Here is a 26,161-nt window from a genome sequence, read left to right on the forward strand (position 1 = left end):
CCAATTCCTGCAGCCTCTCCTCGTAAATCATTTGCCCCAGCCCCCTGATCGTTTTCATTGCTCTCCGCTGGACTCTCTCCAGTTTGTCCACATCCCTTCTGTAGTGGGGGGACCAAAACGAGATGCAAAACTCCACATATGGCCTCACCAGTGCTGAATAGAGGGGAATAATCACTTCCCTCAATCTGCTGGCAATGTTCCTACTAATACAGCCCAAGATGCCGTTAGCCTTCTTGGCAACGAGGGCACCCTGCTGACTCATAGCCAGTGTGAGGTCCAGGTCCTTTTCTGCAGAACTACTGCTTAGCCAGTCAGTCCCCAGAAAAGAAACAAAGAAAGAAATAAAGACAGAAACAAGGAAAAAGAAAGAAAGACAGATGGGGAGGGGCTAAACTGGGTGGACGAAAAAGACATGAACCAAAAGTTGGGGAGAAACCACCAAGCTTGACGTAGACACAGGGTGTGCGTCATCCCCAGACCACTGATCAAAACTCCCCCAGCCACAGTAAGGGAACCAAAACTGGCAGCAGCTGCAACACCAGCAGGGAGAGTGAGCCCAGCACCAAGTAAGGGCAGTGCGGTCCAGTGGTTAGAGGGGGCGGATTGGGACCCAGGTCTCCTGGGTTCTATCCCCAGCTCTTGGAGAGGAATCAACTCTGGTGGGTAACAGCAGGCGGGGCCAGAAGCCAGGATTACGGGGTTCCCTCCCTGGTGGTGACAGGAGGAGTGTCGTGCTCTGTGTGGGTCATTTATTTATTCAAACGGACCTTTTCGGGTGCCAGTTGCCGTCATCCCAACAACGCCTCCTTCCCAGCCCGGTTTAATCATCTTTGTGGCCCTGCCCCAGAGCTCCTGCCAGTTTGGGCACCCCCAGACAGTGAATCCCCACTATTGCTGAGACCTGCGGGGGTCGAGTCCACACCCACCCAACCGCATCTCACCCCGTGCCCATCCCTTGCAGAGATGGACCCCAGAAAAGCACCTAAATACCTCATCTCCGCCGCATCCTCACCATCACCTTTGCCCTGCTCATCTTGGGGGTCCTGACATGGGCTTACGTCGCTGGGATCCAGCTGGTGGCCAACCAGTATCGGATCATGGCCTTCGGCCTCTATGGAGTCTTCCTCGCCACCCACCTGGTCATCCAGAGCTTCTTCGCCTCTCTGGAGCACCGGCGGATGAGGAGGGAGTCGTTGGCCTGTAGCTACACCAAGACGGTGGCGTTGACCATCTCGGCCTACCAAGAAAACCCCTCCTATCTCCGGCAGTGCCTGGAGTCGGTGCGGGCCACCCTGTACCCCCCAGAGAAGCTGCAGATCCTCATGGTGATCAACGGCAACAGCCCCGACGACCGCTACATGATGGACATGTTCCAGGAGGTCTTTGCCGGCGAGGACGTGGGCACCTACGTCTGGGAGAACAATTACCACCAGCTGCCCCCGCGGGAGGGCGAGGAGGGGGTGGCGGCTCCCAGGGGGCAGGAGGGGAGGAGCCTGGGCCCTACACCGAGGTGGAGATGGTGGACCCGGGCCAGCTGGCGGTGGAGGAGTTGATCCGCTCCAGGCGATGCGTCTGCATCATGCAGCGATGGGGCGGGAAGCGGGAGGTGATGTACACGGCCTTCAGGGCGCTGGGCAACTCGGTGGACTATATCCAGGTAGGAGCAACCAGCTGGCTACCCTCCCCCCACCCCATCCCCCAGCACAGCACAGCGCCCCCTACTGCCGTTCTGGGCATGAGGGCCTGCCCTTCCTGCCAGGGGAGAGGCCTGTCCCCACCCCGTGCAGTACAGGCCCCCTAACACCACCCTGGGGCATTGGGACAGTCCTGCCTGCCAGGGGAGAGTCCCCACCCCGCCCCCTGCAGCACAGCGCCCCCTAGTGCCACCCTGGGGCATCGGGACAGTCCTGACTGTCAGGGGAGAGCCCCCCACCCTGCCCCCTGCAGCACAGCGCCCCCTAGTGCCACCCTGGGGCATCAGGACAGTCCTGCCTGCCAGGGGAGAGTCCCCACCCCGCCCCCTGCAGCACAGCGCCCCCTAGCACCACCCTGGGGCATCGGACCAGCCCTGCCTGCCAGGGGAGAGCCCCCCACCCCGCCCCCTGCAGCACAGCGCCCCCTAGCGCCACCCTGGGGCATCGGGACAGTCCTGACTGTCAGGGGAGAGCCCCCCACCCTGCCCCCTGCAGCACAGCGCCCCCTAGCGCCACCCTGGGGCATCGGGACAGTCCTGACTGTCAGGGGAGAGTCCCCACCCCGCCCCCTGCAGCACAGCGCCCCCTAGTGCCACCCTGGGGCATCGGGACAGTCCTGACTGTCAGGGGAGAGTCCCCACCCCGCCCCCTGCAGCACAGCGCCCCCTAGTGATGCACTGGGCATAGGGCTCAGCACAGCTCCCCCTGGGGGGTCTCCGCAAGTAACACCCCCTCCTTGGCCGCCCCCAGGTGTGCGACTCAGACACCAAGCTGGACCCCAGCGCCACGGTGGAGATGGTGAAGGTGCTGGAGGCCAACAAGCGCCACGGAGCCGTGGGGGGCGACGTGCGGATCCTGAACGTCGCCGACTCCTTCATCAGCTTCATGAGCAGCCTGCGCTACTGGATGGCCTTCAACGTGGAGCGCGCCTGCCAGTCCTACTTCGACTGCGTCTCCTGCATCAGCGGGCCCCTGGGTGAGCCTGCCAGGACGCCTGGGTTCTCCCACGCTCTGGGAAGGGAGGGCAGGCTAGTGGCTAGAGGCGGGGGGGGAGTGCATCATAGCTGGACTTTATGTTGTGGATGCCATTATGTCTGTCTAATGGCCACGCTCACTGGTCAAACTTCATCTCTTTCAAAACAGTGATCCCTGCAAGGTTCAGGAGGATCGCCGTTCACAGCGGTAGTAGGTTTTTATCCTGCACTGTGCAGTTTGGCCATTCCAGGCTGACAAATGCTGCCAACTTTACATCCTGTCACTGTTCACTCACACTGAAAAGATTCCACTCCAGGTTCTGAGTTTGGGGATGAAGGAGGGGAAATTCGCCGCTCTTGCTGGGTGGATCCTTTCACCTCAATTAGCTTTACAGATCGTGAGGGCGAGAGGAGGCCCCTTTCCAGCAGGGAAATGAAGGAACATAGTCTATTTATTTGTCTGTAATAATTACAAAGAGCCATTTAACAGGAGAGATTTTTATTGGGTTTATTTTATGAACTGTGGCAAATAAAATGTATTTTTTTGAAAAATCTGTCTTCTCGACCCTTGTCATTAACTTTCCTTGTTTTAATTTGGATGATTATTGATAAGCCTTCACTTTATACATGGACCCCTGGCCCGGTGCTGAGTTGCACCCAAGTCTGGGGTGGGGCGCAGGGGCTGTCTATATCCTGGGAACTACAGGCCAGTCAGCCTCACCTCAGTCCCTGGAAAAATCATGGAGCAGATCCTCAAAGAATCAATCCTGAAGTACTTGCATGAGAGGAAAGTGATCAGGAACAGACAGCATGGATTCACCAAGGGAAGGTCATGCCTGACTAATCTAATCGCCTTTTATCATGAGATTACTGGTTCTGTGGACGAAGGGAAAGCAGTGGATGTATTGTTTCTTGACTTTAGCAAAGCTTTTGACACGGTCTCCCACAGTATTCTTGTCAGCAAGTTAAGGAAGTATGGGCTGGATGAATGCACTATAAGGTGGGTAGAAAGCTGGCTAGATTGTCGGGCTCAATGGGTAGTGATCAATGGCTCCATGTCTAGTTGGCAGCCGGTGTCAAGTGGAGTGCCCCAGGGGTCGGTCCTGGGGCCGGTTTTGTTCAATATCTTCATAAATGATCTGGAGGATGGTGTGGATTGCACTCTCAGCAAATTTGCGGACGATACTAAACTGGGAGGAGTGGTAGATACGCTGGAGGGGAGGGATAGGATACAGAAGGACCTAGACAAATTGGAGGATTGGGCCAAAAGAAATCTGATGAGGTTCAATAAGGATAAGTGCAGGGTCCTGCACTTAGGATGGAAGAACCCAATGCACAGCTACAGACTAGGGACCGAATGGCTCGGCAGCAGTTCTGCGGAAAAGGACCTAGGGGTGACAGTGGACGAGAAGCTGGATATGAGTCAGCAGTGTGCCCTTGTTGCCAAGAAGGCCAATGGCATTTTGGGATGTATAAGTAGGGGCATAGCGAGCAGATCGAGGGACGTGATCGTCCCCCTCTATTCGACATTGGTGAGGCCTCATCTGGAGTACTGTGTCCAATTTAGGGCCCCACACTACAAGAAGGATGTGGATAAATTGGAGAGAGTCCAGCGAAGGGCAACAAAAATGATTAGGGGTCTAGAACATATGACTTATGAGGAGAGGCTGAGGGAGCTGGGATTGTTTAGCCTGCAGAAGAGAAGAATGAGGGGGGATTTGATAGCTGCTTTCAACTACCTGAAAGGGGGTTCCAAAGAGGATGGCTCTAGACTGTTCTCAATGGTAGCAGATGACAGAACGAGGAGTAATGGTCTCAAGTTGCAGTGGGGGAGGTTTAGATTGGATATTAGGAAAAACTTTTTCACTAAGAGGTTGGTGAAACACTGGAATGCGTTGCCTAGGGAGGTGGTGGAATCTCCTTCCTTGGAAGTTTTTAAGGTCAGGCTTGACAAAGCCCTGGCTGGGATGATTTAACTGGGAATTGGTCCTGCTTCGAGCAGGGGGTTGGACTAGATGACCTTCAGGGGTCCCTTCCAACCCTGATATTCTATGATATTCTATGATATAGGAGTCTGACCTTGCTCCCTGCAGCACAGCGCCCCCTAGCGCCACAGTGGGGCTTCGGGGCCAGCCCTGACTGCCAGGGGAGAGCCCCAGGCTCTGCTCCCTCAGCCCAGCGCCCCCTAGTGCCATCCTGGGGCATCGGGGCCAGCCCTGACTGCCAGGGGAGAGCCCTCCCACCCCGCTCTCCAGAGCAGAGTGCCCCCTAGTGCCACGCTGTGGCATCCTGGCTGGCATCTCTGTGCGCAGCTTGTGAATTTTATGGCCAGTCTCTCCGCTGGCACATGGGGTGATCGAGGGGCTACCACCGGGGCAGTGCTCGAGCTAACTGCCTGCTCCAGCCCCACGCTACTAAACAGCGCTGATCCTGCTCCAAAGGCTCCCTGCTCCTTCCAGTTAGCAGCGGGTCCTTTAAGACCCCAGCCCAGCGGCGTGCGTCGATCTACCGCCGTCACTGTCCACGCTACAGCCTGGCTGCTGCCGGTGTAAGCGCCCCCCACCCTGACTTAACAACCCCAGCTCCACGGAGGCGCAGGGCTTATGTGGGTCTGGTTAGGGCGACACCGTCACCCTGCCTTCCTTACATCAGAGGGTGGCTGTCCTTCTTGTCAATTTTGCAGCTGGGGGGGCCCTGAAACTGACAAGAAAGGCTAGTAGGCTCCTGTGGTGAACCCGGTGCCCAGCTCACCATTCGGGTTTTCCTCCCCGGGTGGCTGTGGGGCTCCCGCTAGATCCCGGCAGCCGCCCAGGCTCCCCGCTCCCCACCCTTTCCGGGAGCCCCGCAGCACAGAGGCCAGGGGGCCCGGCAGGGAGGCCGGGAAGCAGTGGAGCGCCGGGGAGAACCCGGGCTCCCAGCCCCATACACTGCACCTCTTAAGTGAGCGGTGGCCTGAAGTTTGCAGTGTAGAAATTCCCCCGTTTGTCCCTTCCCTGCCCTGGGCCACCAGCTCCAGGCCGAGCCCTGTGCCAGCAGCAGATGAGTTCGGTATTATTCACGCCGGTTACTCAGCGCCCAGGCTGGGCCAGGGCGGACAGATTAGAGGCGAGACGAGGCTAGTGACGGGGGGATCAGGGTCCCTCCCAGCCCACCCCTACTGCTCTGCACAGCTGGGCTCTGGAAGCGATTTACAGATGTCTGGCCAGGGCGGATTTCCGGGAAAGCAGGAACCTGGTGGAAAAATGATCATCCATCACTGCCTGGATTCCGGGGGGTTGGGGAATGGGCCTCAGGTCTTTCCCCTCTACGGAGCGCCAGCTCCCATCCGGCCCTAAGTGCGGGACTGGCTGTCTTGGGGGGAGAGGAATAGGGCACAGGACCCTATCCCACTAGGAGCCACCCCAAAGGGGCCACAACTCACTGTTGGGTGAGGGGTTCCTGTATAAACAGCCCCCATGCCCTACCCCAGAGGTAGCTGCATCTCAGAGCCAAGCGAGCCGTCTCCATGCATTCAAGGCTTTGGGGATTTCCCACAGGACCTGTGGGGAGCTGTGTGGCTGAGCCCGCTCCCCTGCTCTAATTAGCGCTTATCAGCCATGTCGCTGGTCGGTTTCCACCCCACCCAGTCTAGCTCACAGGCTCTGGGCCCTGGCACAGGGCTGGGGCAGCAGGGCAGGGAAGGGGCGGAGGGCACTGAGGGAATGGATAGAAGGGTGGAGGAGGTGATGGGGTGGGAGACGGGGAGACACCCAACTGAGCTCAGCCACGGGCGGGGGGGAGGGGGCTGAACGAGACACACCCACAGCCCCCCCAACACACCCACACCCCTGCCAACATACACCCATTGACACCCCCCTCATCGCGGGCCCCTTGCCCCATTCCTCACCTCCCTGAGCCAGCCAGTCCCCCGACCTGGTGCTGGATGGGAGCCGGGATCCCAGACTGGTTCTGACCAGTAGGACCGGGGCTGAGACCCTAACAGCTCATGTCACTGAACGAGCGTCGGGTTGGAGGCTGGGGGCTGCGCTGGGTGCCAGCACCACCTGCTGGACAAAGGGGAAACGTCAGCCCCTGGGCGCTGCAGTGAAGGAGACAAGAAAGTCAGCAATTGTCCAGTAATTGTGTGTGTGAGACACTGTCATAAATATAAAGGGAAGGGTAAACCCCTTTGAAATCCCTCCTGGCCAGGGGAAAGCTCCTCTCACCTGTAAAGGGTTAAGAAGCTAAAGGTAACCTCGCTGGCACCTGACCAAAATGACCAATGAGGAGACAAGATACTTTCAAAAGCTGGGAGGAGGGAGAGAAACAAAGGGTCTGTGTCTGTCTGTATGCTTCAGAGTAACAGCCGTGTTAGTCTGTATTCGCAAAAAGAAAAGGAGGACTTGTGGCACCTTAGAGACTAACCAATTTATTTGAGCATGAGCTTTCGTGAGCTACAGCTCACTGTATGCTGCTTTTGCCAGGGATAGACCAGGAATGGAGTCTTAGAACTTTTAGTAAGTAATCTAGCTAGGTATGTGTTAGATTATGATTTCTTTAAATGGCTGAGAAAAGAATTGTGCTGAATAGAATAACTATTTCTGTCTGTGTGTCTTTTTTGTAACTTAAGGTTTTGCCTAGAGGGGTTCTCTATGTTTTTGAATCTAATTACCCTGTAAGATATCTACCATCCTGATTTTACAGGGGGGATTTCTTCATTTCTAGTTACTTCTATTTTTATTAAAAGTCTTCTTGTAAGAAACTGAATGCTTTTTCATTGTTCTCAGATCCAAGGGTTTGGGTCTGTGGTCACCTATGCAAATTGGTGAGGCTTTTTATCCAACATTTCCCAGGAAAGGGGGGGTGCAAGTGTTGGGAGGATTGTTCATTGTTCTTAAGATCCAAGGGTCTGGGTCTGTCGTCACCTAGGCAAATTGGTGAGGCTTTTTACCAAACCTTGTCCAGGAAGTGGGGTGCAAGGTTTTGGGAAGTATTTTGGGGGGAAGGACGCGTCCAAACAGCTCTTCCCCAGTAACCAGTATTAGTTTGGTGGTGGTAGCGGCCAGTCCAAGGACAACGGGTGGAATATTTTGTACCTTGGGGAAGTTTTGACCTAAGCTGGTAAAGATAAGCTTAGGAGGTTTTTCATGCAGGTCCCCACATCTGTACCCTAGAGTTCAGAGTGGGGGAGGAACCTTGACAGACACTTTTGCATTATTATGTCTGATTTTGTGCGTTTTTAAGTGACATGAAACTTGGGGGTACACAAGACAAGTCAGACTCCTTGTAAGGCCGTCTGGAAAGGCTGAGAGCCACTGTCATAGGGCACAGCCAGGGAGCCCAGCCTGTGGGCCAGGACCCCCCGCACTGGGCGCTGCACTAGCCCCCTGCCTCCCATCCCGCAGCCCCCTGCTAGCCCAGCCCTGGGCTCCCCCACAGCTCTGCCGGTGCTCCTCACTCCTGAACCACAGCCCCTGCTAGCCCAGCCCTGGACTCCCACCTCTTCAGCTCTGCCAGTGACCCTTACTCCTCCCAACCTGCAGCTCCCAGCTAGTCCAGCCCTGGGCTCCCCCACCCCAACTCTGCCAGTGCCCCTCACTCCCAACCCGCAGCCCCCTGCAACCCAGCCCTGGGCTCCCTGAAGCTTTGTCAGTGCCCCTCAATCCCAACCCACAGCCCCCTGCTGTCCCAGCCCCCCATCCCTCCAGCTCCGTGATTCTCCCAGCTGCTCTCCGCAGTGAGGGAATAATAGTGACCCCCAGGCTGTGTGGGGCCTGTCTTTGATTAGAGCAACCTAGCAACCCCCTGACCTTTGCCTGCCAGGCAGGGCTGGTCAGTGCAGGAGGGGGCAGCTGGGGTAGGGAGGGGTCCCTGTATAACCAGCCCCCGCACCCTACCCAAGAGGTGTTTGCATCTCCACGCAGGGTGAAGTTTCCTTGTATAAACAGGCTCTGTGCCCCACCCCAGAGGTGGCTGCATCTCAGCACCAGGTGAGGGGTTCCTGTATAAACAGGGCCCACCACAAAGATGGTAGCTTTCACTCTGCAGGTGTGTATAGAGGGGTTCTGCATGCCAGAGGTGTGTGTGTATGTGTGTTTGTGTGTGTGTGAGAGAGAGAAAGAGAGAGAAAGCGAGCACAGAACAACACAATCACAGGCAGGCAAACACAATGCCCCAGAGATACAACCATGGACACATGATCTATTTCAGACTCTCTCTCGCACAGAGCAGAACTCGTTCCCTCCAGCAGGGGGCAGCACGCACACACGCACAAGACATGTCACACCCAGTAGGGGGCAGCAGACAAACACACACACACTCCTGCTTCTAATATCACCCCCCCACACACACACACACACACATTCAGATGTGTGGTGGCTTATGGGGAACACACAGAGGGGAGAGATTGGTGCGAATCCCTTATACCAAGGGGGGCTGGAAGCCAAGACTCCTGGGTTCCATACCCAGCTCTGGGAGGGGAGGAGAGTGGGGTCCAGTGGTTAGAGCAGGGGAGGGGAAGCTGGGAGCCAGGACTCCTGGGTTCCATACCCAGCTTTGGGAGGGGAGGAGAGTGGGGTCCAGTGGTTAGAGCAGGGGAGGGGAAGCTGGGAGCCAGGACTCCTGGGTTCCATACCCAGCTCTGGGAGAGGGGAGGAATCCAGGATTTCGCGCGAGGGCGGTTGACGAGAAACCAAGGCATTAAATGTCCTTGCACGACCCCGGCGTCCAATGTGTTGGCAGCATAAATTCTGTGACGCCAACATCCCCGGCCCCGCTCCGGGCAGGGGGGAGGGTGGGTTTCTGGCCAGGAGGCAGCTACTAAGTGGGGGGCATGTCGCGGTGGGGGATATGGCGAGAGACAGAGAAATGACAGCCCAGATCTCCCCCGCTCAGAGCAGGACCAATCCCCAATTTTTGCCCCAGATCCCTAAATGGCCCCCTCAAGGATTGAACTCACAACCCTCCGTTTAGCAGGCCAATGCTCAAACCACTGAGCTATCCCTCCCCTACTAACCCCCCATCCTGCCCAGCGCCCCCTACTGACCCTGCTCCCTGCCCCCAGGCGGCCCCTAGGCCTTAGTCTCCCATCCAGGTGGTGACCTGCTCCCCCGCTGCGCTGAGCGCCCCCTGGCCGGGGGGGGGGGGGGAGGGAAGGTGAGCTCCGGGCATCCCGGGATCCTGCCATCCGATTGGCTACCAGTCAACCCAGGGGGGATTTCCCCATTGTCTGGGGAGCGAGGGGGCAGGGCAGGGCAGGGGAGGGGCTTCCTACATCCCCCGCTAGACGCTGCCGGGACGTCCCAGCCCAGCCTGGCCCCTCTGCCCTGTCCCCTAGCTCCACCCCCTGCCCCCCCCCAGCTGGCCCTTCTCCTCTCTCCCCCAGCCCCCTGCCCCCCCGCCCAGCTGGCCCTTCTCCCCTCTCCCCCCGCCCCCAGCCTGTCCCCCGCCCCCATCCCCTTGCCCCCCGCCTGGCCCCCGTACAACCCGCCCCCAGCCCAGCTCAGTCCGCCCCCAGCCCACCCCCCGTCCCTCAGCCCAGCCTGTCCCCCCCGACCCCAGCCTGTCCCCTGTTCTCCCAGCCCCCTAGCCTGTCCCCTGTTCTCCCAGCCCCTCAGCCCCATCCACCTTTCCATCCCCATCCACCTCTCCAGCCCTAGATACCCTTCCAGCTACCCCACCCCTCCCTCCGCCCATCCCGTCCTCCCCACCCACCTAGCCCTCCAGCCATCCCCCGCCAGAGACATCTCGGTCCCTCCCTCCTTCCCTCCCCACACACCCTCTCTATCTATCTATCTCCACACCTCCCCTCTATCTATCTATCTATCCACACCCCCTCCCCCATCTATCCCCACACCCCCCTCTATTTATCCCCCTCTATCTAACCCCATATACCCCCTCTATCTATCCCCACACCTCCCCTCTATCTATCTATCGATCTATCCCCACATTCCCTCTATCTAACCCCACACCCCCCTCTGTCTATCCCCACCCCCCCTCTGTCTATCGATCTATCCCCACACACCCCTCTATCTATCTATCCCCATCCACCCCCTATCTATCTATCTATCTATCTATCTATCCCCCCACACCCCCATTTATCCCCCCACACACCCGCTATCTCTCCCCACATACCCCCTCTATCTATCCCCACCCCCCCAACTATCTATCGATCTATCCCCAAACTCCCTCTATCTAACCCCCCTGTCTATCCCCACCCCCCTCTATCTATCGATCTATCCCCACACACCCCCATTTATCTATCCCCCCCACACCCTCTATCTCTCTATCTATCCCCACACACCCCCTCTATCTATCCCCACACCCCCCTCTATCTATCAATCGATCTATCCCCAAACTCCCTCTATTCTATCTAACCCCACACCCCCCTCTGTCTAACCCCACACCCCCCTCTGTCTATCGATCTATCCCCACACCCCCCCCATCTATCTATCCCCACACACTCCCATTTATCTATCCCCCCCACACCCTCTATCTCTCTATCTATCCCCACACCCCCCCTCTATCTATCCCCACACCCCCCTCTATCTATCCCCACACCCTCCCCCATCTATCCATCCCCACACACCCTCTATCTATCTATCCCCCACACACTCTATCTATCTATCCCCATACACCCCCTCTATCTGTCATCAATCCCCCCACACCCCCTCTATCTATCTATCAATCCTCACACACACCCTCTATCTATCCCCCCTCTATCTATCCATCCCCATTTACCCCTCTATCTATCCCCACACCCCCTCTATCTATCTATCAATCCTCACACACTCCCTCTATCTATCTCCATACACACCCTGTGCCCCCAGACTCACCCTGCTTGTGCCAGCTGCCACCGGTTATGCTCCCCCCCAGCTCCCCCTGCGATCGAGGGGTCCTGCTGGGGTACAAAGAGCCCCGGTCCCAACTACCCTGAGGATCCCCCAGGGCAGCAGAAGGTGGATCCCCGCCCCCCGGGCCCTCCTGCCCCGGGACAGAGGGGGACGGGACTGGGTCCCCGCGGCCCACCCCTCCGTCGGCCTCTTTGCTGGGGCTGCCAGTGAAGGGTCTGGACGGAGCCGGGAGGGGGCTGAGACGCAGCAAACTCCATTCACCCCCAGGGCCATCGAACTGCTGAGCCAAAGGGGCCCGGAGCCCCCCAGCCAGCCCCCTGCCCCGGCCCCGGATCGGAGCCAGCGCCCCCTAGCGGGGAAAGGCCCCATTTCCCCCGCCGCAGCCAGCCAGTCCCCGCCCTGGGGCCGGATCGGAGCTGGGGAGGGGGGGAAATTCCCTGCCATTGTTCGCTCCCTCCCCCTCCCCGCAGCTAAGCCCTGGCGCCGCCCCCCCCCGCTCCCCCCGCCCCTTCCCAGCGCTCCCCGCTGCAGCAGCCAGGGGGGCGGGAGATGGAATTTTTTGCCTTGGCTTCCAGCCAAAGGCAGAGGCTGCCGGGTGCGGCGGGGGTGGGGGGTGAGCCCAGGGCTGCGGGTGGGGAGTGAGGGGCACCGGCAGCGGTGGGGTGGGAGGGGGCAGGGCTGGGCTAGCAGGGGGCTGCGGGTCGGGAGTGAGGGGCACCGGCAGCGGTGGGGTGGGAGGGGGCAGGGCTGGGCTAGCAGGGGGCTGCGGGTCGGGAGTGAGGGGCACCGGCAGCGGTGGGGTGGGAGGGGGCAGGGCTGGGCTAGCAGGGGGCTGCGGGTCGGGAGTGAGGGGCACCGGCAGCGGTGGGGTGGGAGGGGGCAGGGCTGGGCTAGCAGGGGGCTGCGGGTGGGGAGTGAGGGGCACCAGGATTGGGGGTTCCCTCACTCTACCCGGGTACCTGAACTCAGCCCCCCATCCTTGGGATGTTTGGTCTAGCACCTCCCACTTTCTCTCTCGTGCTCCCCTCCTCCTGGGTTCTGGGCCCTAGAGATTAATTCAACCCCACTCCCCAAGCCAGCCACTCCCCAACCCTGTCCTGGGTCAGGGCTGGTGCCTCTTTATCTTCCAACCCTTCCCATCTTGGGCCTCATCACCCCCTCTTTTTGCTCGATCCCTCCCTTCTGACCCCATTATAAACAGTCCCCATGCCCCTCCACGGAGCGGGGGGGCTGTATCTCAGCACTGGACGAGGGGGGTCCCTCTATAAACAGTGACGGTGCCCCACCCCAGAGACAGCTGCCTCTCCCTGCTGGAAGAAAAGGAGTACTTGTGGCACCTTAGAGACTAACCAGTTTATTTGAGCATGAGCTTTCGTGAGCTACAGCTCACTGCTGGGTGAGGGATTTGTGTGTGTCCATTCTGCAAAGCCCTTGGGGGCATCAGGTGCTAGAAAGAGGTTTCTCTTTTTTGGGGGGATGTAATACCGCCCCCGACAGGGGAACACAGAGACCCGAGACCTGAAAATGTCCCACCAACAGCCCTCACACACACACACACCAACACACACCCTGACAGCCCTCAACACACACACACTGACAGGCCTCAACACACATACACACCAACACACACCCCGACAGCCCTCAACTCACACACACCCTCAACACACCCACATCCCGACAGCCCTCAACACACACACCCCCCTTGACAGTGCCTTCCCCCTCCCCACCTGTAGTCATGCTGGCCCAGTGCGTCTGACCTGAGCCCCGGAAACACATGTCCCCCTAAGAATGCCTCACCCAGGGCTGGGCTAGCAGGGGGCTGCGAGACGGGGGTGAGGGGCACCCGCTGGCAGAGCTGTGAAGGGAAGTCCAGGACTGGGACAACAGTGATTGCTCGTTATGGTTCTATCTCCTGTTAATTAATTCTGCCCCCGATTAGCATCTGATAATCCCATTTATGCTGCATTATTTTCTTCTCTCTCTGCAGCGGGATGAAGCCCTGAGGTCAGGGAAGCAATTCCCGTCCCCGTCATACCAGTGTGAACACGCAGGGACTCAGGCCCAGGGCCTATAGCAGGCCGGGGGAGTCCTGAGACCAGAAACACCCCTGAGATTAAACTACAGTTCTATGTAGCTGGAATTGGCTGGCTCTGGGGGGCAGGGAATGGGGCACAGGGCCTTTTCCTTCTGGGGGCGGGGGGGTGCCAGCTCCAGGCCAGGGACTGGCTGGCTCTGGGGGGCAGGGGGTCTTTCCCCTCGGGGGGGGCACTGGCCCCAGGGCAGGGACTGGCTGGCTCTGGGGGGCAGGGAATGAGGCACGGGGCTTGTCCCCTGTGGGGGGCACCGGCTCTGATCCAGCTCCAGGCAGGGGACTGGCTGGTGTAGGTGGCCTGCGGGATGGGCATCGACTCAGGGAATCCTGAATTCCAGGGCGGGGAATCTGTTGCTTTTTGCTTCCGGGGCCCAGAATCCTTGGCTCTCTCCCAGCCCCCCCCCCCAGCCGATGATGTCACCAGCACCCCCAAAGAGCATCTCCCAGCATGCTGCTCTGCGGGCGCTCTCCTTGGCTGGGTGATGCAGATGGGGCTCGGGTCCCGGCAGGTGAGTTGAAGGTGGGGGTTGTGGGGGCCCGGTGCGTGGCTGAAGGGGGGGGTAGCAGGCATCCCACTCCCCCCAGCCAGCCAGCCAGCCAGCACCAGGGAAGGACAGAGACGCAGCTGGAGATTGTCTCTCCCTGTGGCTCAACAGCCACTTCGGGGTCTGCAGCTGACACCCCCCTCTCCCCATACACCCCGTCCGTCTGTCTGTCTGTCCATCTATCCCCATACACCAAATCCCTCTACCCATCCTTCCATGTGTCTGTCCCAGACACCCATCATCTATCAATCTATCTATCCCCAGACACCCCCATCTATCTATCTATCTATCTATCTATCTATCTATCTATCTATCTATCTATCTATCTATCTATCTATCTATCTATCTATCTATCTATCTCTGTGTGTATCGTTCTCTCCATCTCTCTCTGTCCCTGTCTCTCTCCACGTCTCTCCCTCCATCCTTCCTTCTGTGTATTTCTGTCTGTCCATCCACACCCGGAGCTCTCTCTCCATCCCTCCCCCTGGATAGTCCGGTCTCTACCCATCCATCCCCGGACACAGGATCTATCCCCCCCCACACACCCCATCTCTCTACCCCCCATCTCCCCCTGCAGCTCCGGAGCGCCCCCCCCCCCAGCTCCCTCCCTCCTTCTCTCTCCATTTCTGCATCTTTCGCTCTTTCTCCAGGCTCCGACCAGCAACCTGCCACATTCCCCCGCTCCCCCCCCCAGCGCTCCCCCCCTGCCCGGCTCCCCAGCCCAGCCCAGCCCGCCAGTGGGGGGGGGACGGAGGGGGGACGGAGACGCAGCGTCTCCTGCCTTTTCCTCTCCTGTTGCGGGGGGGGAGGCGCAGACACAGCCGGGAGAGGGGGATCGGGGCTCAGGGGGCCCCTCCCCCCAGGTGCAGCCTGCAGCGCCCCCCCACCGCCGGCTTCCCCCAGCCGGGCCCCTCGGAGGCGCCGCGGCCGGGGGGGAGCCGGGCGCAGCGGCGGTGGCGGAGCTGGTCAAGTTCGCGCAGAGGAGCCGGCGGATGGTGGGGCGGGTTGGATGTGGGGAGATTCCAGCCCCCCAACACAGCCGGAGCGGACGCGGTGAGGGGGGGGGGAGACAGACAAATGGACCGACGGCAGCCTCCCCCCTCCCTGGCTTCTTTGTTCATCTCCATGGGGTGGGGAGGGGGGCTCCCCCAGGCGCTCAGCGCGTCCCCCCCACCCACCCCATGTACGCGTCGCGGCGCAACCGGCGCTAGGAGCAGGTAGGTGGATGAGGTTTGTAAGGGGGGGGGGCTTGGTTCGGTGGAGGAAGGGGGCCAGAGGACCCCCCCCCCAGATTGGCACTGCGCTGTGTGGCCGGGGATATGGGGGTCTCTCCAATCTCGGGGTGGAGGGGTGATCCATCGGAGACCCCCCCCCCCGATTGGTCCTGAGCTGTGGGGTTATGGGGGTTTCTCTGAATTTTGGGGGAAGAGAATATCCCCCAGATGGGCACCAGGCAGCTCTGACCATGGGGGTCATGGGGATCCAGAGGGGACCTCTCAGATTGGCACTGAGCTGCGTGGGGAGTTATGGGGGGTCTCTCTGATCGTGGGGGAGGGGTTGGTGGAGGGGGATTCCCGCAGAATTGCACTGAGGTGCATAAAGAGGATATCAGGGTCTCTATAAATTGTGGGGTCGATGGAGGGAGACCCCCCAGATTGGCACTGAGCTGGGGGGGGGGAAAGCTTTGGGGTCTCTCTGATCTTGCAGGGCTGGGTTTGGCGGGGGGATCTGGAAAGGGAGACACTGAACTGGGGGGAGAGTTTTAAGGAGGGGGGTCTATCTCTGATGCTGAGGGATCTCTTTTTGAGGGGGGAGAAATGGCGGGCAGATCCCTATTGCTTCTGTGCCAGGGCTGATCCACCCCAGATGGGGAGGGACACCAAGGCCAGATGAAGGTGGAGAGTGGGGGGGATATGAGACGCCCCTTATGGAAGCAAATGGGCGAGCAGAGAGCCCCCCCCCACGAAAGATAGACATGCTGGGGTCCAACTCACCCACTGGAGAATGGGGGGGGGGGTCCAGGAAAGGAGTGGGATCTAGTGGCTAGAGCAGGGGTAGGTTGGGAGCCAGGACTCCTGGGTTCTCTCCCTGGCTCTGGGAGGGGAGTGGGGTCTAGTGGTCAGAGCACGCAGCCGCGGATGGGAGGATGGGAGGTGATGGGGCCTGCTGGCTTTTCCTCCCAGAGGCTGGCTGGAGATTCTTGTATAATAATGTTGCTGAGGACAGGGGAAGGGGTCAGCACAGAATATACGGGGGGCGGGGGGGTGTTTTAGGAAGTGTATGTAACAACCTCACCCCCCATTTCTGCCTATCCCTTGGCAATATAATTTATTCCTCCCAAGATGCACCACGCTGCAGTTACAAAGAGGGGGAGGGGGAATCCTTGGCTCCCCATGACTGTGTGTAACCAGCCAGGAGGGGCTGCGGGTCGGGAGTGAGGGGCACAGGCAGAGCTGGGGGGACACACCCAGGGCTGGGTTAGCGGGGGGCTGTGGGTCAGGAATGTGGGGCACTGTTTCCTCACACAAGGGTTAATGATTTTGACTTGAACTTCCCAGAGACGGGACATTCAGGGGAGGGTGGCTAAGGTCAAGGAAGGGGGGGGGGCAGGATGAGGAGGGGTTTCCCTTTCGGGGAGGAGCCTGGGGCTCTGTTTCGGGGGGGAGGCAGGTTCCACTTTCCCTGAATTGACCAGCCCTACCCCCGCATTCCTGCGCTCAGCCCCCCTAGATCTGAGCCGGCGCCTGGGGGATCCCACCGGGGATTTGGGGAGGGGGGTCCTGGGGAGTTTCTGCGGGGGAAGGTGATCAGAGAGGGGTTCAGACACCCCCCCACACACCCAATTTCAGAGCTGGGGAGCGAACCCAGAAGTCCTAGCACCCAGCCCCCCCCCAGCCCACTGGACCCCACTCCCCTCCCAGAGCCAGGTTAGACCCCAGGTTAGGTGCAGGCTCTGTGCAGGGCCGTGGCGCTCGCAGGGTTAACGTCTGGCAGCGGTTGGTGGGGGGGTATTAAGGGGTCAAGGGGGAGCAAGTCCCAGGTGCAGACTGTCTGTGAAGCCAGACGAGGTCAGAGGTCACGGGCAGGGGTCGCTCCCAGCACTGTCGCCTGTGCATAAATCAAGGTGTCTGGGAGAGGAGGAGGGTCTGGGGGGGTTAGAGCGGTGGGAGGGGGAGGGGCTGGGAGCCAGGACTCCTGGGTTCAGATAACCGCCACCTTCCCATTACGTATAGCCACAGAAACAAGCACGCACACAGTGTCACCTGAGCACTCAGAATTACACAATCACAATTAAACACTATTACACAATCAGACTTACAATTTCACACAGTGACTGTCAGACAATCAGATGTTTGCAGTCGCACACATTCAATTCCACACAGTGACAATTGCACCCATGAGCAGTCACAACCAAGCATACAGTCATGCACAGTGACAGTCGCACACATGGACAGTCCCAATCACACCCACTCAGTCACACACGGTGACAGTCGCACGCACTGGTGTTCACAACCACACACACATTTACGTACAGTATCAGTCACACAACCTGACCATGACAACTGCACACCCTTGCAGTGACAGTTGTACCCACTGTTATACACAACTGCACACAGCACCTCCCAGTCACATGCTCATAGTCACACACAATGCTGTTCACAATTGCAACCACACAGTTACATATAGTGACAGACACACACAGGGACAGCCACAAACACTGCTGTTCACAATCGCAATGCATAGTTACATACAGTGACAGTCACACACTCACAGTGGCAGTCGCACACACTGCTGTTCACAATCGCACACACACAATCTCACAATCTCAGACTCAACCCCCCCCCTTCACTTTCACTGTCTGGGTCAGAGCCAGAAGCCTCTTAGAAACGTGACCTTCTGGCACCTGGGAGGGAGCTGGGGGAGCGGGGAGAAGGAGCGAGGGTGGCATGTCAGGAATGAAGGGCACTGAGCGGGGGGGCTCTCAGTGCCCCCCGCACCCCTCGTGACTCTCTACCCCAGCCCCCCCCCACAACCTAAACTCCCTCTGCTGCCCCCACTCCAGCCCCATTCCTGGCCTCTCTTCACATGGATAGAACCTGGGGCACCGGCAGAGCCAGGGGGGTGGGGTTGGGGGCAGGGCTGGGCTAGCAGGGGCTGCAGGTGGGGAGTGAGGGGCACGGTCAGAACTGGTGGTGGGGGCGGGAGTGTTATTTTCGACTTGAACGCTCTGGTTGATCCAGCTGGTTCTGTGACCTTTGACCCTAGGGGTCTGGGCTGGGGGTGAATCTGGGCCTGGGGAAGCAGAGATGGGTCAGGGAGGAGAGACCCCTCGTGAGCTGGACTTGGGAGGGGGTTGGGCTGTTCATAGCTCTGGGGACTTGGCAGTGTCGGTGCTGAGCTGGCAGGTGTGTGTGTCCCTGCTGCCCCCTGCTGGAGGGGACGGGCCCTGCTCTGTGTGTGTGTCTGTGTGTGTGTGTGTGTGTGTGTGTGTGTGTGTCCCTGCTGCCCCCTGCTGGAGGGGCTGGGCCCTGCTCTGTGTGTGTGTGTGTGTGTGTGTGTGTGTGTGTGTGTCCCTGCTGCCCCCTGCTGGAGGAGACGGGCCCTGCTCTGTGTGTGTGTGTGTGTGTGTGTGTGTCCCTGCTGCCCCCTGCTGGAGGGGCTGGGCCCTGCTCTGTGTGTGTGTGTGTGTGTGTGTGTGTGTGTCCGTGTCCCTGCTGCCCCCTGCTGGAGGAGACGGGCCCTGCTCTGTGTGTGTGTGTGTGTGTGTGTGTGTGTCCCTGCTGCCCCCTGCTGGAGGAGACGGGCCCTGCTCTGTGTGTGTGTGTGTGTGTGTGTGTGTGTCCCTGCTGCCCCCTGCTGGCCCTGCTCTGTGTGTGTGTGTGTGTGTGTGTGTGTGTGTCCCTGCTGCCCCCTGCTGGAGGAGACGGGCCCTGCTCTGTGCGTGTGTGTGTGGCTGAGGGACAAGGTCTGGAGCCCATGACAGAACAGGAGCGCTGCTCCGTTGTGTCGCAGCCACACCACAACGGCTGCCTTGCTGCACAGCCCCAGCGGCAGGGTGGTACCGGTGTTGCGCGCTGGGCTTGCCGTGGTGTCCCAGCGGCGGTGCGGACTGTGGGTGTGTTCTCCTTACGTGCGGGGGGATGTCAGCCCTGCCCGGCTGTGGTCACGTGGCCAGGGTTGTGGCGCCGAGGGACTGTGCTGCTGTCTGATTGTGGTCCAGGCGCATGAGGCCCCTGTGAGGTGGGGCGTGGGCTGGTTATACAGGGACCCCTTGTCCGGCCCTGAGATGCAGCCACCTCTGGGGTGGGGCTCTGGGCCTGGTTACGCAGGGAACCCTGCTGAGATGCAGCCACCTCTGGGGTGTGGCACCAGCCTGTCCAGCCCCCACTCCCTTGCCCCCCACTCAGATCTGTTCCCCCCCAATTGACCAGGGAAGGAGCTGGCCGGTGAGCTGGAGAGGTTGAAAGAGGCTGAGAGGGAGGAGGAGAGATGGGGGGGGAGACGGGTTGGGGGAGATCGAGGAGAAGAAGGAAGGACGGGGCGGGGGATGGAGGAGCTCCTTGCTGGGATAACCAGCTGGTAAGCCCACTCCCACCCCCCAGTGGAGGGGGAGAAGGAGAGAAAGGGTTAAAAGTTCAAGGCCAATGGGGTGATTTAAAGGGCCAGGCACATCTCTTCTTTTGGGGGGTGTTCTTTGAGGAATTGGGGGGGATAGGATGGCGGGGTTCATTCCAGGGTCCGGCCATATTGGTGGCTATTCCAGACAGCCAGACCACCTCCACCCCCCACCTGGGTCCCCAGTGTCTTCCCACACCCTGTATCCCTTCAGGGTGTGCTGGGGACTCCTTCAGGTATCCTTAGTCAGCAGCTGTTGCTTTAAGAAACTCCCCTCCCTGCTTCCTCCCTCCCCCTTCTGCTGCCCCCCATGCACACTGGCTAGAGCAGGGAGCCCGGACTCCTGGGTTCTCACACTGGCTCTGGGAGGGGAGTGGGGCCTAGTGGTTAGAGCAGGGCGGCTGGGAGCCCGGACTCCTGGGTTCTCACCCTGGCTCTGGGAGGGGAGTGGGGCCTAGTGGTTAGAGCAGAGGGGCTGGGAGCCCGGACTCCTGGGTTCTCACCCTGGCTCTGGGAGGGGAGTGGGGCCTAGTGGTTAGAGCAAGGAGGCTGGTAGTCAGTCCTATCTGCTTCAAGACAGCCAGTTCCCCCCCGCTCTGGGGCTGATTGGGCCTGATGCCCCCTAGCGGGGAAAGGCCCCGTGCCCCACAAACTGTCCAGATTATTTCTGGTGGCAGAGTCTGGGAGGGTCAAGTTGCATTCCAGATGTGTGTGTGTGTGTGTGTGTGTGTCCCTGCTGCCCCCTGCTGGAGGGAATGGGCCTTACTCTGTGTGTGTGTGTGTGTTTGTGTGCGTGCGTTTGGCCTTGGTGTGTCATTGTACCTGCTGTGTGTGTGACTGAGTCTCTCTGCTTGCATGGGCCAGCTTTGTATGTGTGTTACTGTGTGCTGAGCGCGTCTGCTCGCTCTCTGTTGTTGTGTCTCCGTTTCACAACACCACTCAGTAGCTGAGTGGTGTTGTGTCCCAATCTCCGTGTTAGGTTGTGTATCTTTTTCTCAGTGTGTGCCCCCTCCCCCCACCCCGACGCTGTGTCTCCACATGGCCAGGTGGCTGTGTGTCATTGTGTTGCTCTCGATGGGTGTCACGGGGTTGTGGGGTGTCTCTCTGGGCGATATTGTGTATGGCTGTGTCATTGTGTTGCTCTGCGTCTTGTGCAAGGGGTCTGTGGGAGGTGCTCTGTGTGTCTGTGCATTGCACAGGGGCTGTGGGCCGCCTGTGCGGGTCGCTGGCTCCGGTCCCCGCTCCCTATGGGACCCCCAACAACCCCCCTTCAGGGGTCAGGCAGAGCCAGCAAGACAGTCTGCTGCCATGGCAACGGGGCCTAACACAGCCCGGAGCCTGTCCCCCGCCCCCATTAACCCTTCCTGGTCCAGGCCCTGCTCCCACCCCCCAGCTCAGTCAGTGCCCCTCAGTCCCAAGCCGCAGCCCCCTGCTAGCCCAGCCCTGGGCACCCCCCACCCCAGCTCTCCCCATTTTGTCTGTAGTGAGTAAGTTGCAAGCCTGGGGAGAGAACCCAGGAGTTCTGGCTCTCCCCAACCCCCCTGCTCTCCCACTCCCCTCCCAGAGCCAGGGAGAGAACCCAGGAGTCCTAGCTCCCAGCCCCCCCTGCTCAAACCACTAGAGTCTAGACCCCTCGCCTGAGGTTAATTCACCCCGTTCATGGGACGGTATTAACACGATGGAACAGTTTCACCCAGACGAGTTTTAACTCAGTGAAACACAATGCAGTGTGTGTGTGACCTGCGTTACACCTTTGTGTATAACACCCTTGAGTGTTAACACAACTCTCTGACTGTGGAGTGTCGCATGAGTTTCTCCACACACAGGAGCGTTGGCACAACGACTGGGTGGTCACACAAGCGTGTCCCCACACACAGGAGATTTGAGAGGATTGTGTAGTATCACACAGGTGTGTATGCACACACTGGAATAATAACACAGTGACTGACACGTCACACAAGTGTGTCCACACAAAGATACATGGGCACATCAACACCATGCTTATGGAGTGTCACACACAGAGGGACTACAACACAATAATTGCGTAGTGTCACACCACTGTGTGGACACCCAGGCACATCAACACAATGATTGTGCACTGTCACACAAATGTGTAGACAAACAGATGTGTCAACAGAGCCGTTTGTGTGCGCGTTATCCGTGCTGAGCCAATCTGAGTCTAACTCCAACACTCTTGCCTTTTGTGTTAACTACACACTGTCCAACAACCACCCCCGCCGTTGCCTGTGAAGTGAGGGGTGCAAACACACAGCTGCGTCACCCCAACAAGGCTTGTGCTTCACCGCAGGGGCCCCCCTTCCTTAAACACAACCTCAGTGACATGTTGGGCGCCCAGATAGCAAGTGAGAAAAATCGGGATGGGGGTGGAGGGTAATAGATGCCTGGATAAGAAAAAGCCCCGAATATCGGGACTGTCCCTATGAAATCGGGAGGTCTGGTCACCCTAGTGACAAGGGACTTTCCCTTTGGGAGGGAAAACTATCCTTGTGAGCCCCGCCCCCTCCCTCATAGCCCCACCCCAACCCCACACTTCCTGGGGCAATGGGGAGGGGGGTCCCGCAGCCCCACCCCAGAAAGACACAGGCCGGCAGGGAAGCCACCCACCATTGCCAAGCCGAGCCCGGCCAAAAACCGGCCCAGCAAAACTCCTAATGAAGATCCAGGGATAGAAGCCAGGAGTCCTGGCTCCCAGCGCCCCCATTCTAACTCACGAGACCCCACTCCCCGCCCAGAGCTGGGGGGAGAACCCAGGAGTCCTGGCTCCCGCCCCCCCCCCCCCCCCCCCGTTGTGACCACTCCCCTCCCAGAGCTGGGGAGAGAAGCCAGGAGCCAGATGCCCCAACCACTAGGCGCCACTGCCCCCCCCGGCGCCGGTCTCTGGGGGCGATGCCATGGGGGGCTGGGGGCTCGAGGCTGGTGCCCAGCCCGGCGCTGCCGATCCGCCCCCGGGGGGGGGAGGAGAGAGTTAACCACAGGGCCGGCTGCTCCTTGGATGCCAGCCCAGCTCTGTTCTTGTTACCCACAATCCTTCATTTCCCCCCCCCTTCTCTGGCACCGACCGGATCCCTGGCACCGAGGTTGGTCCGACAGTCCCCCCCAGCTGGACCTCCCTCCCCGCCACCCTCCCTCCCTACTCCCCCCCGGGCACCGCCTGGCAGCCCTGCCCAGCCCCACAGCCCCCGCGCGCCATCCTTCCACTCCTCCTCTCACCCCCTTTTCTCCTTCCTTTCTTCCCCGCAGCTCGGCCGCGCCCGGGACCCAGCCGGAGCCCTCGGGCCCATCCTGGGGAGATTTCAGGGTGAGCGTCTCCCCCCTCCTCTGTCGCCCCTTTTCAGCTCAGCCAGGGCTGCGGGTCGGGCGTGAGGGGCATTGGCACAGTGGTGGGTGGGAGCCGAGGGCTGGGCTAGAAGGGGGCTGCAGGTCGGGATTGAGGGGCACCGGCGGAACTGTGGGGTTGGGGAGCCCAGGGGGCTGCGGGTCGGGATTGAGGGGCACCGGCGGAGCTGTGGGGGTGGGGAGCCAAGGGGGGTGCGGGTCGGGATTGAGGGGCACCGGCGGAGCTGTGGGGGTGGGGAGCCCAGGGGGCTGTGGGTCGGGATTGAGGGGCACCGGCGGAGCTGTGGGGGTGGGGAGCCCAGGGGGCTGCGGGTCGGGATTGAGGGGCACCGGCGGAGCTGTGGGGGTGGAGAGACCAGGGGGCTGCGGGTCGGGACTGAGGGGCACCGGCGGAGCTGTGGGGGTGGGGAGCCCAGGGGGCTGCGGGTCGGGACTGAGGGGCACCGGCGGAGCTGTGGGGGTGGGGAGCCAAGGGGGGTGCGGGTCGGGATTGAGGGACACCGGCGGAGCTGTGGGGGTGAGGAGCCCAGGGGGGTGCGGGTCGGGATTGAGGGGCACCGGCGGAGCTGTGGGGGTGGGGAGCCAAGGGGTGTGCGGGTCGGGATTGAGGGGCACCGGCGGAGCTGTGGGGGTGGGGAGCCAAGGGGGGTGCGGGTCGGGATTGAGGGACACCGGCGGAGCTGTGGGGGTGGGGAGCCAAGGGGGCTGCGGGTCGGGATTGAGGGGCACCGGCGGAGCTGTGGGGGTGGGGAGCCCAGGGGGGTGCGGGTCGGGATTGAGGGGCACCGGCGGAGCTGTAAGGGGGGACCCCTATTTGTTCAGATCCCTGGATCACAGCAGGGAGAGCATGTAACGGGCAGACAGGAGTCTTGGCTGGACAGACGGACGTGGGGGGGCGGGGGCCGGGGCAGCTCGCACTGGGCGCCGGATACAAAATGGCGGCTGGTTGGTTGCGCCCCACCCCCAGCCTGAAGAGTTGGGGAGCGGGACAATTTGGGGTTAACCCTTCTGATGCCAGGAGGATTTTAGGTTCCCTGGCCTACCCCTGCACCTGCTTGCTGGGCCCCTCACTCCCGACCCACAGCCCCCCGCCAGCCCAGCCCCGGGTCCACCCCCCAGCTCTGCCGGTGCCCCTCACTCCCGACCCGCAGCCCCCTGCCAGCCCAGCCCCGGGTCCACCCCCCAGCTCTGCCGGTGCCCCTCACTCCCGACCCGCAGCCCCCTGCCAGCCCAGCCCCGAGTCCACCCCCCAGCTCTGCCGGTGCCCCTCACTCCCGACCCACAGCCCCCTGCCAGCCCAGCCCCGGGTCCACCCCCCAGCCCTGCCGTTGCCCCTTACTCCCGACCCGCAGCCCCCTGCCAGCCCAGCCCCGAGTCCACCCCCCAGCTCTGCCGGTGCCCCTCACTCCCGACCCACAGCCCCCTTCCAGCCCAGCCCTGGGCTCCCCGCCCCAGCCCTGCCGTTGCCCCTCACTCCCGACCCGCAGCCCCCTGCCAGCCCAGCCCCAGGTCCATCCCCCAGCTCTGCCGGTGCCCCTCACTCCCGACCCGCAGCCCCCTGCCAGCCCAGCCCTGGGTCCACCCCCCAGCTCTGCTGTACCAGCACTGGGCTGCATTGCAGGTCTAGACCGCGACGGATCAGCTTGTCAGGAATTCCCGCCGAGGGTCAGATCCGGAAGCAGCTCTAGACAGGGTGGATCTGGCTGCAAGGGGTGGAAAGGGTCTGAAGATTGAGGGGTCCCTGCCCCCCCCATCCCACCCCAACCCCCCTGTAATCCCAGCTTCTAGCATCAGGAGAGAAGCCAAGAACGCCTGAGTCCTGCCGCCCCTTCTCCAGGCCTGTCCGTTGCCTCGGCCCTGGCAGAATGACTGAGGGCTGGGGGCTGCGGGTCGGGAGTGAGGGGCACTGGCAGGCCTCGGGGGGAGCCTAGGGCTGGGCTAGCAGGGGGCTGCAGGGCGGGAGTGAGGGGCACTGGCAGGGTGGGGGGGTGGGACAGAGGAGGGTTGCTGGGCACGCGGGGAGGGACCTGGCCCGTTGCCAAGCGCCCGGAGGCCGTTGCTAGGGAACCAGGTTCCCTTGGCAGCCGACCGGCTCTTTCACTTTTGCTGAGTGGCGCGGAAGAGGGAGGGGCTGAACCCGTTGGGGAGGGGCTGAGGGGGAAGGGAGGGTCCCCTATCTGCCCCCCCATTGACACCCCCCCTTACCCCCTCCCGCTCATAGAACAGAGCCATAGACCCTGCCCCCATAGACCCCTCCCCTCATTGACTCCACCCCCTTAGGAATCCTAATCCCATAGGCCCCTCCCCCTTATAGAACCCTGCCCTAGACCCCGCCCCTCATCGACCAGACCCCTTAGGACCCCCCACTCCTCATAGGCCCCTTCCCCTCATGGAGAACCATCATCGACTGTCCCCTTAGGGCCACCCCACCCCATCATTGGCCTCGCCACTTTCTGGACTCCACCCTTAAGGACCCTCCTCCCATTGGCCCCACCCCCAATGGGCCCCACCCCCTTATGGAATGCTCCTCCCTTTATGGAATCGACTCCCATTGGCCCCCCCTCCATTGACTCCACCCCATTAACCCCGCCCAGTCCCATCAGCCCCACCCCCTAATGGAATGCTCTTATTGACTCCTCCCCTTTATGAAATTGAGCCCTCTTAGCCTCTCTCTCCATTGGCCCCACCCATTTTGGGAACACCCCCCCCCATTGACCTTGCCCGCTTCATCGACCGCCCCTTTTTGACCCATCTCCCAACCCCCGTACCCCACTGACCTCCAGGGGTGGAGAGTGACAGCTGGAGTCCTGAGGGGGGAAAGGAGGCCCCCCACCCCGGGAGAGGCATTTCCCTGTGGGGGGGTTGTTTAGACTGGGTCTCCCCATCCCCCCATGTCCTCCACCCCACCTTGCTCTACTCGGGGGCGGGGGAGGCTGCCAGGGCGCTTGGCAGGGTATCTGGGGGCTCTGGGGATGGGGCAATGGAGGGGGGCAGTCCGGGGGGCTGCCAGATGTGGGGGCTCTCCCTGGCTTAGAGGAGGCAGATGCTCTCA

General features: G+C 60.7%; 1 pseudogene; it reads left to right on the forward strand.

Moving 5' to 3' along the window:
- Window positions 1–963: 963 nt before the first annotated feature.
- LOC144279997 (hyaluronan synthase 1-like) overlaps window positions 964–26,161 on the forward strand; it is a 29,327-nt pseudogene continuing 4,129 nt past the window's right edge.

Source organism: Eretmochelys imbricata, chromosome 24 (assembly GCF_965152235.1).
Source record: "Eretmochelys imbricata isolate rEreImb1 chromosome 24, rEreImb1.hap1, whole genome shotgun sequence".
NCBI lineage: Eukaryota > Metazoa > Chordata > Testudines > Cheloniidae > Eretmochelys > Eretmochelys imbricata.